The sequence below is a fragment of the Lactuca virosa genome, chromosome 5 (assembly GCF_052849685.1).
Source record: "Lactuca virosa cultivar CGN04683 chromosome 5, Lactuca_virosa_CGN04683_v6, whole genome shotgun sequence".
NCBI classification, from domain to species: domain Eukaryota; kingdom Viridiplantae; phylum Streptophyta; class Magnoliopsida; order Asterales; family Asteraceae; genus Lactuca; species Lactuca virosa.
In genome coordinates, this window is record NC_136430.1 from 429,961,972 (window position 1) to 429,973,714 (window position 11,743).

Sequence of the window (11,743 nt, forward strand, 5' to 3'; positions counted from 1 at the left end):
ACGAATAGATTCATGGATTAGGTGCTAAAAACATAGACACGGTACAACCACCGGTTATATCATACATTTCACTTCGTTTTTGTGGAATTATTTTTGAGCACCACATAATTAGATCATTGATAAAAGTTCATTAGTTTGTTGAGCTAAAAATTACATCTTAATCAGACTCTTATCCATTCTCAAAGAGCTAAAACCGAACACAACTGTCACACTAAACGGCTAAATTATTCACATTGTAGATAAAAGCGACAAGAGAATATTGAAAACACCATGAAAACTACCAATAACACTACCCAAATAAATGCAAAAAGAAAGGAAAAAAAATTTCAGGTTGGGCTCATCCATGAGGGTAGTGCATCGCAGGTTGCATCTGGAAAACCATGTTCTGAGATGCACCGTAAGAATCATGTAGACCACCGCCGCCACCCCCACCACCGCCGCCGCCGCCACCAAAAGCACCAAACGAGTTCCCACCATATCTTGGAGACATGAAAATAGCCCCATGTGTTTGGTTGAAAGCCATGGTGGTGTTTTCGTTATTTGGTTGATTCCATGGGACATTACATTGCTCCGGTGAAGCTGTTGTTTTGTACTCCGGCAAAGTGATCTGCTTTTCATTAAGATTTACAGTTGTTATATCATGAATACTTGCTCTTCTCTTATCTTTCCCCGCTGGAAAGTTGTCGGATAAAGTACTTTTAAGCATGGATTGCGACTTGAGTAGGTGTTCTTGTAGCACGAAATTTCGAGAAATATTTCTCCAGTCTCCTTTTCCGTACTTCTTTAGGCCCAATAGAAACAACCTGTGATTGGGTTTCCCAAATATCGATGTCATTTTTAATCCACTCAATGTGGGATCTCGAATCAATACAAAAAATATCGCTAGCTAAAAGAACAGAGTGAGTAAAGAAACTTACTTATGTTCTTCTTCTGTCCAACGAACACCCTTTTTCCTTTCTTGTTCTAGAGGCCGACCAACGGCCACCACAGCCACGGCGGCGGCAGAGGATCTCTTCCCTTGGGCACCATATGGCGGCGGTGAGAGAAACCCATCAACCCCATTGCTGTTTCCCCATTCTAAAGTGAAAGGAGAAGTGCTACTGTTATACCCATATTTTTGATAAAACCCTGCTTCGATACTACTAACATCATCCTCCAACTCCTTATACTGCCGCTTAACATCCGTCGTCGTCTTCCCCGGAACCATCTCCGCCACTCGCTGCCAACGATCAGGGGTATCCTTATCAAATTTGGCAAGAGCATTCTCAAATAATTTGTTCTCAACAGGAGTCCAAATTGTGCTCATCCATGAAAACGGCCAATAAAACTACCCAAATCAATGCAAAAATAAAGGAAAAAAGCTTTTCAGGTTGGGCTCATACATGAGGGTAGTGTTTTCCCACCAAATTGTGCTCATCCACCACCACCACCGCCGCCACCAAAAGCACCAAATGAGTTCCCACCATATCTTGGAGACATGAAAATAGCCCCATGTGTTTGGTTGAAAGCCATGGTGGTGTTTTCGTTATTTGGTTGATTCCATGGGACTTTACATTGCTCCGGTGAAGCTGTTGTTTTGTACATCGGCGAAGTGATGTGGTTTTCATTAAGATTTATAGTTGTTATATCATGAATACTTGCTCTTCTCTTATCTTTCCCACTAGAAAGTTGCCGGATAAAGTACTTTTAAGCATGGATTGCGACTTGAGTAGGTGTTTTTGTACCACGAAATTTCGAGAAATATTTCTCCAGTCTCCTTTTCCGTACTTCTTTAGGCCCAATAGAAACAAGCTGTGATTGGGTTTCCCAAATATCGCTGTCAAATTTAATCCACTCAATGTGGGATCTCGAATCAATACAAAAAATATCGCTAGCTAAAAGAACATAGTGAATAAAGAAAATTACTTATGTTCTTCTTCTCTCCAAGGAACACCCTTTTTCCTTTCTTGTTCTAAAGGCCGACCAGCGGCCACCACAGCCACGACGGCGGCAGAGGATCTCTTCCCTCGGGCACCATATGCCGGCGGTGAGAGAAAACTATCAACCCCATTGTTGTTTCCCCATTCTAAAGTGAAAGGAGAAGTGCTATTGTTATACCCATATTTTGGATAAAACCCTGCTTCGATACTACTAACATCATCCTCCAACTCCTTATACCGCCACATAACATCCGCCGCCTTCTTCCCCAGAACCATCTCCGCCACTCGCTGCCACCAATCAGGGGTATCCTTAGCAAACTTGGCAATAGCATTCTCAAATAATTTGTTCTCAACAGGAGTCCAAATTGTGTTCATCCATGAAAACGACCAATAAAACTACCCAAATCAATGCAAAAAGAAAGGAAAAAAGCTTTTCAGGTTGGGCTCATCCATGAGGGTAGTGCATCGCTGGTTGCATCTGGAAAACCATGTTCTGAGATGCACCGTAAGATTCATGTAGACCACCGCCGTCACCCCCACCACCACCACCACCATAACCATCGCCGCCACCAAAAGCACCAAACGAGTTCCCACCATATCTTGGAGACATGAAAATAACCCCATGTGTTTGGTTGAAAGCCATGGTGGTGTTTTCGTTATTTGGTTGATTCCATGGGACTTTACATTGCTCTGGTGAAGCAGTTGATTTGTACTCCAACGAAGTGATGTGGTTTTCATTAAGATTTACAGTTGTTATATCGTGAATACTCGCTCTTCTCTTATCTTTCCCGCCGGAAAGTTGCCGGATAATATACTTTTGAGCATGGATTGCGACTTGAGTAGGTGTTCTTGTACCACGAAATTTCGAGAAATATTTCTCCAGTCTCCTTTTCCGTACTTCTTTAGGCCCAATAGAAACAACCTGTGATTGGGTTTCCCAAATATCGATGTCAAATTTAATCCACTCAATGTGGGATCTCGAATCAATACAAAAAATATAGCTAGCTAAAAGAACAGAGTGAATAAAGAAACTTACTTATGTTCTTCTTCTGTCCAATGAACACCCTTTTTCCTTTCTTGTTCTAGAGGCCGACCAGCGGCCACCACAGCCACGGCGGCGGCAGAGGATCTCTTACCTCGGGCACCATATGTCGACGGTGAGAGAAACCCATCAACCCCATTGTTGTTTCCCCATTCTAAAGTGAAAGGAGAAGTGCTACTGTTATGCCCATATTTTGGATAAAACCCTGCTTCGATACTACTAACATCATCCTCCAACTCCTTATAATGCCGCATAACATCCGTCGCCGTCTTCCCCGGAACCATCTTCGCCACTCGCTGCCACCAATCAGGGGTATAATTATCAAACTTGGCAAGAGCATTCTCAAATAATTTGTTCTCAACAGGAGTCCAATTTGTGCTCATCCATGAAAACGACCAATAAAACTACCCAAATCAATGCAAAAAGAAAGGAAAAAAGCTTTTCAGGTTGGGCTCAACCATGAGGGTAGTGCATCGCAGGTTGCATCTGGAAAACCATGTTCTGAGATGCACCGTAAGATTCATGTAGACCACTGCCGCCACCCCCACCACCACCACCGCTGCCACCAAAAGCACCAAATGAGTTCCCACCATATCTTGGAGACATGAAAATAGCCCCATGTGTTTGGTTGAAAGCCATGGTGGTGTTTTCGTTATTTGGTTGATTCCATGGGACTTTACATTACTCCGGTGAAGCTGTTGTTTTGTACTCCGGCGAAGTGATGTGGTTTTCATTAAGATTTACAGTTGTTATATCATGAATACTTGCTCTTCTCTTATCTTTCCCGCTAGAAAGTTGCCGGATAAAGTACTTTTAAGCATGGATTGCGACTTGAGTAGGTGTTCTTGTACCACGAAATTTCGAGAAATATTTCTCCAGTCTCCTTTTCCGTACTTCTTTAGGCCCAACAGAAACAACCTGTGATTGGGTTTCCCAAATATCGATGTCAAATTTAATCCACTCAATGTGGGATCTCGAATCAATACAAAAAATATAGCTAGCTAAAAGAACAGAGTGAATAAAGAAACTTACTTATGTTCTTCTTCTGTCTAAGGAACACCCTTTTTCCTTTCTTGTTCTAGAGGCCGACCAGCGGCCACCACAGCCACGGCGGCGGCAGAGGATCTCTTACCTCGGGCACCATATGTCGGCGGTGAGAGAAACCCATCAACCCCATTGCTGTTTCCCCATTCTAAAGTGAAAGGAGAAGTGCTACTGTTATGCCCATATTTTGGATAAAACCCTGCTTCGATACTACTAACATCATCCTCCAACTCCTTATAATGCCGCATAACATCCGTCGTCGTCTTCCCCGGAACCATCTCCGCCATTCGCTGCCACCAATCAGGGGTATAATTATCAAACTTGGCAAGAGCATTCTCAAATAATTTGTTCTCAACAGGAGTCCAAATTGTGCTCATCCATGAAAACGACCAATAAAACTACCCAAATCAATGCCAAAAAAAAGGAAAAAAGCTTTTCAGGTTGGGCTCAACCATGAGGGTAGTGCATCGCAGGTTGCATCTGGAAAACCATGTTCTGAGATGCACCGTAAGATTCATGTAGACCACTGCCGCCACCTCCACCACCACCACCGCCGCCACCAAAAGCACCAAATGAGTTCCCACCATATCTTGGAGACATGAAAATAGCCCCATGTGTTTGGTTGAAAGCCATGGTGGTGTTTTCGTTATTTGGTTGATTCCATGGGACTTTACATTGCTCCGGTGAAGCTGTTGTTTTGTACCTCGGCGAAGTGATGTGGTTTTCATTAAGATTTATAGTTGTTATATCATGAATACTTGCTCTTCTCTTATCTTTCCCACTAGAAAGTTGCCGGATAAAGTACTTTTAAGCATGGATTGCGACTTGAGTAGGTGTTCTTGTACCACGAAATTTCGAGAAATATTTCTCCAGTCTCCTTTTCCGTACTTCTTTAGGCCCAATAGAAACAACCTGTGATTGGGTTTCCCAAATATCGATGTCAAATTTAATCCACTCAATGTGGGATCTCGAATCAATACAAAAAATATCGATGAAGATGGCGAAAGGATTATAGTTTCCAACTTCTTTGAAATCCAATTAAAAAACCCATAATCAAGATCAAATTTTTAAAGGTTTTTCTTCAAGGGGGGATCGAAATGTGGGGGGGGGCTTTACAATGGAAATATGAGGGTTAAATCAAGAACCATATTTTTTGTGAATGGAATCAGAATAGCTTTTCTTCTTTTGTTTGCCTCCACAGCCAACCACCCAACCACCCCGTGGAATCTTTAAAAGACCAACTTTTCGAAATTAAAGGAAATACTACCCCAAACATAGAGGGGTATGAGAGGTATCAAGAAAAGCAAATGCACCCTCTTTCTCTCTCTTCCCTCTCTTTTTAGAAAGAGATGAACAAAAACCTAGAAATGCTAAACAAGATCTGAACCCATTATTGCCAAGAAGGCAGTGTTGGTTGCTTCAAGATTGGAAAATATCGACATCCCAATTAGGAAAGTTGGCTGGTTGAATGATTGAGAGTAGGCGAAAAGGGATATTAATTCCTCAAAAGCTGGAAATGGAAAAGAGTTGCAGAGAGGTAGAGGGGAGAATCTTGAGATAAATCCGTGGATTCTATGAAGTGAGTAAAGATTGGTGCTTTTCCCCTCTTTTTCTTTAGGCCTATGAAGCTACAAAGGGGGAAAGGAGAAACAATCATACCCCTCTTCAACGAGTGAATCTAAAGTCTGTTTAGAGAAAGAACAAGAGTACAACAGAGGTGGGAGGAGAAGGTGGTGGAAGATGATTGGATGAGATAGGGTTTAGTAGACACTGCCAATTTAGTATTTTAATAGGCACTCCCTCTTCCATGTTATGTCGATGTTGTCGGTAATTTCATTTTAATAATGTTTTTTATTGTAAACAACAATTAACATAGCCATAATATTGTAATATTTTTTGTGGAACTTATTTCATTTTTTCTCATTTGCTTATTGTTTTTTTTCCTTTTATTTACATATATTAAACATATATTTATAACTTTGTTTATTGTTTAAAATCATTGTATGTTTGGTTATCATTTTTTAAACCATGTTCTTTTATATATCATATATTTGCAAAAAAAAAAAAAAAAAAAAAAAATACGTCTTTTAAACCACTAAACCACCTAGATTGTCATGTTAATAAATAGTATCTTGTGAAAAATATACAATGCCACGATTAAACCACCTACAATTCTTAATATTATATTGTATCTCAAATTTATGAAAGTAAATGTAAAAAATAATATAACACTAAATCATTTTTAATCAATTACATTATTTTTTAAAACTAAAAAATATTAATACTTTAAGTATATTTTATTTTTCTATTTTTTCAAACTTTTCAGAAAAACACACATATTTGCAGGTTATACAAACTTCACTTATATAAATTTATTATAATAATTTTTTAAATCCAATTATTCAAAAAGTAATATAGGTTTTAATAGTATGTTTTTTAATCAGATTATGTAATTGCTTTATATGTCGATTATGTGTTTTTTGCAAATATATTTTGTGTTTTATATTATTAATAAATGAATATTGACCAACTACAATAAGTTCAATTAAATGACCGTGCTATTGAAATTATAATATTATATTTAGTGTTGCTAAATAAATAGTATAATTTCAAATTAATATTATATTATTTACCAACACCAAATTGATATAATATGTGTTCTTAGATTAAGCAATTTTAAACCAAATTTGGTGTAAAAGTTATGTTTTATTGTTAAGTCGGAGATGCGCTTAACACAAAATCTAGTACAAAGTTTAAGTTTTCTTATTGGTTGGAGATGTCCTTAGTTAGGCGCGAGTATTTTGACTGAATTGGACTAGACCAATACTTGTACAAGACTGGTTTTGCTGAGATTGGTAGACTTTGGAACAGACATATTGATGCTTATCCAGTCCATGTCTAGGGTCAGTTCCTAGTTCTTAGACATAACAATGAGTATTTGGACCGGATTGGACCTGACCGGCTTTTAGACTAGACTGATTTTGCAGAAATTGATGGACCTTGGACCGGACTTATTGAGACTTATCGAGTCCAGGTCCAGGTTCGGTTTCCGGTCAGGTCAAGTTCAGAGATCCAAATGCTCACCCCTACTCTTAGTATAATAATAATTATTTTATAGTTAATTACAATAACATAGTTATCTTTAACAACACATATTTATCAATATTGTAGCTATATGATTATATTATTCATAATAATAAAGACATAACAAGTAGGCATTCACTTAGCATCGTACAATCCTCAATCCTAAAAGGTTGAGTTCGCATTAAACCGGTTGAACTTGGTGTCTACTGAATTTCTTTTGTTTAGATTTGAGATTTCACAAATGTAACCAATTTATTTGAAGGGGAATATGCAAAAAAAAAAAAAAAAAAAAAAAAAAAAAAAAAACCCTTAAATTTTGGCTCTATTGAAAAAAAATCACCCCCGATTTTTTCTTTTGCAATTTAAGCATTGGATCCGGCTATTACTTGTAATTTGACTCAATTTGGAAGTTACCACAAACAATAGCATGTTTCGATCGTTAAGTTGTAAACAAAATATCAATGGTGACTTTTTTGTCGATAGGCCAAAATATAAGTAATTTTTTTTCAATGCATTGAAAAAAAATTACTTATATTTTGACCTACCTACAAAAAAGACACCTTTGATATTTTGTTTATAATTTAACCATCGAAATCTGCTATTGTTTGCGGTAACCTGCAAATTGAACCAAATTAATAACGGATTACAATGGTTAAATTGCAAAAAATAAAATAAAAATTAAAAAATAAATCAATGTTGAAGTTTTTATCAATAAAGCCAAAATAGAAATATAAAGACTTTTTCAGCGTATTTCTTTTATTTGAATATCTATAAAAACTTGAATATCCTAAGATACTTTAAATTTATTTTATATAAATATATAAACAACTCATATAAAGAAATGTGGGATATGATATTTACCCACCGCAGCACATTCACAATGAGATTGATGTGACAAAGTGTCTCCACTATTCTAAGGTTATTTCATTTTCTACTTATTGACCTCCAATCGGTATTTGGTTTACACCTTGACCTCGTAGGGCCTCCCTCATCCTATGAACAAACTCCTACAAATTGATTCTCAAAACAAAGAACATCTATTCGGTTTACGAATGAAAGAAGTTGTACATAAGATTGGAAATTGGCGAATTTAATGTTTTTAAAGTTTAGTATTAAATTCGTGTTTTTTTGAGAAAAAAAAATGGTAAATTGCATTGTTTGAACAGTAAACTTACCTCAATGTTTATCTTGGAGGGTTAATTGTTGAACTGTAACATCCTAAAATTCAATGCCAAAAATTTCATTTTTAATTAAGTTATTATAAAACCATAAGTATAAAATCGTCAATAATAACATTCCATATCAAAACTCAAGTGTCAATAATCAAAGCATGTTGTCATAAAATAATTTCAGAGTGCAATCCCAAAGATCTCAAGTGCGGAAAACATAGTGTGGTGCGCTGCGATCGAACCGACTCATTTCCTTTGAAAATGAAGTACCTGAAACCAAAACTGTAACCGTAAGCACAAAGTTTAGTGAGTTCCCCAGAGCATACCCCACACACAATCCACATGTCATATTAGGTATAAAAGTTATCTCTACCACATAACACGTATCACCTTAACCATAGAAGCTATCTCTACCACATAACACATATCACATTAGCTGTAAAAGCTATCTCTACCACATACTACATATCATATTAGCTATAAAGGTTATCTCTACCATTAGTCATAAATGTTATCTCTTCCATTAGCCATAAATGCCATCTCTACCTTTAGCCATAAATGTTATCTCTTCCATTAGCCATAAAGGCTATCTCTACATTTAGCCATACATGCTATCTCTACCATTAGCCATAAAGGCTATCTCTACCATTAGCCATAAAGACTATCTCTACCATTAGCCATACAAGCTGTCTCTACCACATATCACGACATAAATATACTACACACCTCTACTCAGCAAGTATACCGACTATCATAAAATGGGGCGGCCTTGGTGCCTTAGACCCATTATGGTGAGAAGACTCACCTGGCACTGCCGAAGTCCCGCAGATGAACTCCAGCTGCTGGTTGACAAAATCCCGAACTGCCAACATCAAACAATACCCAATTAATAAGTGGGTTCCAACTCATAATCATAAATCCATGCTTGGGGGGTAAAAGACTACTCTACCCTTAACTTGGCTTGATTCAAGCCCAAGGCCCAATCCAAAGGCCCAAAAGTCCAACTATGGCTCAAAGCCCAACACATGGCCCAATTTTCCAAATTGGGCCCAAACCTTTACATGGCCTCATTCTAAAGCCCAACCAAAAGTCCAGTCCAACATTTGGTATTTCCAATGGCCCAATATCTCGTAATCATATAGGCCCAAACTATGGCCCATCTATGGCCCAATTTTCCAAATTGGGCCCAAACCCCTTACATGGGCCTTGCCATAGGCCCATTAAATTATTCTAGCCCAATTGTTTGTTCTTGGATGGCCCATTATTATCCTAATCATCAAAGCCCAATAGAAAGGCCCAACTTAAGGCCCAAATGAAATTAGGGTTTCACATAAAATGATGATTAGGGTTAAGTGTCCCTACTTAACCCCTTAAGGACTTAATCCATTAAGTCCTACATGGTCTTAGGTTAATTTTCAATGATTATTAATTAATATTTTAAGTTCATTAAATAATCCCGATGCGGTCCCGATAAACCCCAAATTAGGGATTCATGACATTAGGATTTTCCAAACCCTAATTAGGGTTTCTAACCCATCTTAGCCCAATAGGCCCAATAGCTAGGTCCTTTGATCAATTAGGGTTCATTGGGCCCATTAGGGCTTCATTGGGCCCATTAGGGTTTCAAGCATCCTAACCGAATCAAACACGACAAGGCAAAGCACACCGCCACTCGACACGGCGGCCGGTGGTGGTTAGGATTTCTTTCCATTATTCCATTTTTGTTACACTGTACAATGTCAATCTCCAAAATAAACACACACACTAATGCTAAATACACACACACACACACACCAGATGTTGTTACAACTCTCCCCCACTTAAATTAGATTTCGTCCTCGAAATCATTCCTTACCATCCCTTACACGCCCGACAACTTGGACGACATGGTCACAATCCTGGGCACACCCTAGCCTTCCCAGGGTAACCGTGACCAACCTTCGCAAGGTTCTAGAACCTGAAGATGAACGAATCTCCTACAACAAGATCAAATCTACTCCGTCCGAATTCCGCAGTCTCGAGAGGGTCTGTCTCCCTGACAGACCGCCCACACTGAATCATTGTCGAATTCATTACACGTATCTCCCAACTGGGTACGCAACTTCTGATAACCCGAGGTTCCCACTAGAAAATAGAGTCACAGACCAAATTTCCCTGTCGTACACTTATATATGACCGAAGCCCAGATAATCCCTCGAAACAACGGACATCTGACCGATTGCTGAGCCAAAACACACTCAGTAGTCTCACGCGGCCCCTGAAGGATACCTCGTCCGACAATAACTGCCCTAACTATACTGCCACTCATGGCTCATCTAATCCTTCTGATCCATCCGATCATGATAGGTTGGCTACCCATCGCCACTGAATCCACCGCAATGAAGTGAATGCTACCAGAATAACTGTAGTCTTACATCATACCCTGTCCCCTTCGACCTACCGTTTCCTGATTCCAGTTATGTTGCAACCTACTCACAACCTTGCAAAATGACCCACACTGGCCTAAATTATCCGAACGAATCTGCGAATGTCGCCGCTACCCTCCCGTCTGTCTGCATCTCCTACACTATCTGGCCGTTGTGAATGCTATGACTCCCCCGTAGTCTTACAACACTTTCACCCTACTGACCATGAGTAATTGCTACGACTCCCCTGTAGTCTTACAACACTTCCATACCAACGGACCATTAGTCAATGCTACGACTCCCCCGTAGTCTTACAACACTTTCATCCTAACACAATTGTAGCCCAATACCTTACCCCTAATCTATCAATTCAAAACGCATATAGGGTCGAGCACGCACTCCAACGAAACCCGAACTGAACTCCATTCATGACTGGAGCCCCAACCTGTCTCCCCAATTTTGTTATCAAGCCCCCAAGAAGACGCGATTCACACGATGGGGAGTCTTACCGGACTCCAAACTCGCACAACCCTCAAACCAAATAGCCACTTGGGCCGCCATTTTCCCTTCGACGGGAATGAGAAACCCATCCCGGTCTCATACCTGCCCCTGTCCTGAATGCCTGCACGATTCTCTTCCACTTAGATTCGACTAAGTCTTCACAATACATGGGATCTGAAGGATTCCCGATCCTTCTTACTCTTTAATAACCGACTGCTGACAACCTGTTTCTTGTCTATGCGAGTGTTCTATTACTGGACCAAACCCCCAAGGACCATGCAACTCCTAAAGATCAGACAAACACTTCCCGAGTCCCAGCGAGACTAATAATCTCAGACGCCTTGAAATGATGCCCCACCCATATCTTAAAGTCCAAATAACCGATGTCTAGTCCAAGCCTCAACTATAAACCACTTCCCCTAGTGCTTCCAAAAGCCGACTTGAGCACAATGTCTGAGTTACCAATCCGGACCGCAGACCTTCCGCATCACGTCTCTGAACCGATCTCGACTACCGACCCAAATAACATTGGACGCTCCAAACCATCAGAAAGAGAAATGACTGTTCACTAACCACCCC

The 11,743-nt window shown here is 39.5% G+C and overlaps 5 pseudogenes across 1 annotated transcript; all 5 read right to left on the minus strand.

Moving 5' to 3' along the window:
- Positions 1 to 337: 337 nt before the first annotated feature.
- On the minus strand, positions 338 to 1,306 carry LOC145114153 (transcription factor DIVARICATA pseudogene; annotated as a pseudogene). Its single transcript, XR_013710944.1, has 2 exons — positions 918 to 1,306; positions 338 to 803 (listed from the first exon to the last, which is right to left on the minus strand). The product of XR_013710944.1 is annotated as a transcription factor DIVARICATA pseudogene (transcript).
- Positions 1,307 to 1,413: 107 nt separating this feature from the next.
- Positions 1,414 to 2,294, minus strand: LOC145114154 (transcription factor DIVARICATA pseudogene; annotated as a pseudogene).
- A 70-nt stretch (positions 2,295 to 2,364) lies between these two features.
- Positions 2,365 to 3,344, minus strand: LOC145114155 (transcription factor DIVARICATA pseudogene; annotated as a pseudogene).
- A 70-nt stretch (positions 3,345 to 3,414) lies between these two features.
- On the minus strand, positions 3,415 to 4,382 carry LOC145114156 (transcription factor DIVARICATA pseudogene; annotated as a pseudogene).
- Positions 4,383 to 4,452: 70 nt separating this feature from the next.
- Positions 4,453 to 10,319, minus strand: LOC145114157 (transcription factor DIVARICATA pseudogene; annotated as a pseudogene).
- Positions 10,320 to 11,743: the final 1,424 nt, after the last annotated feature.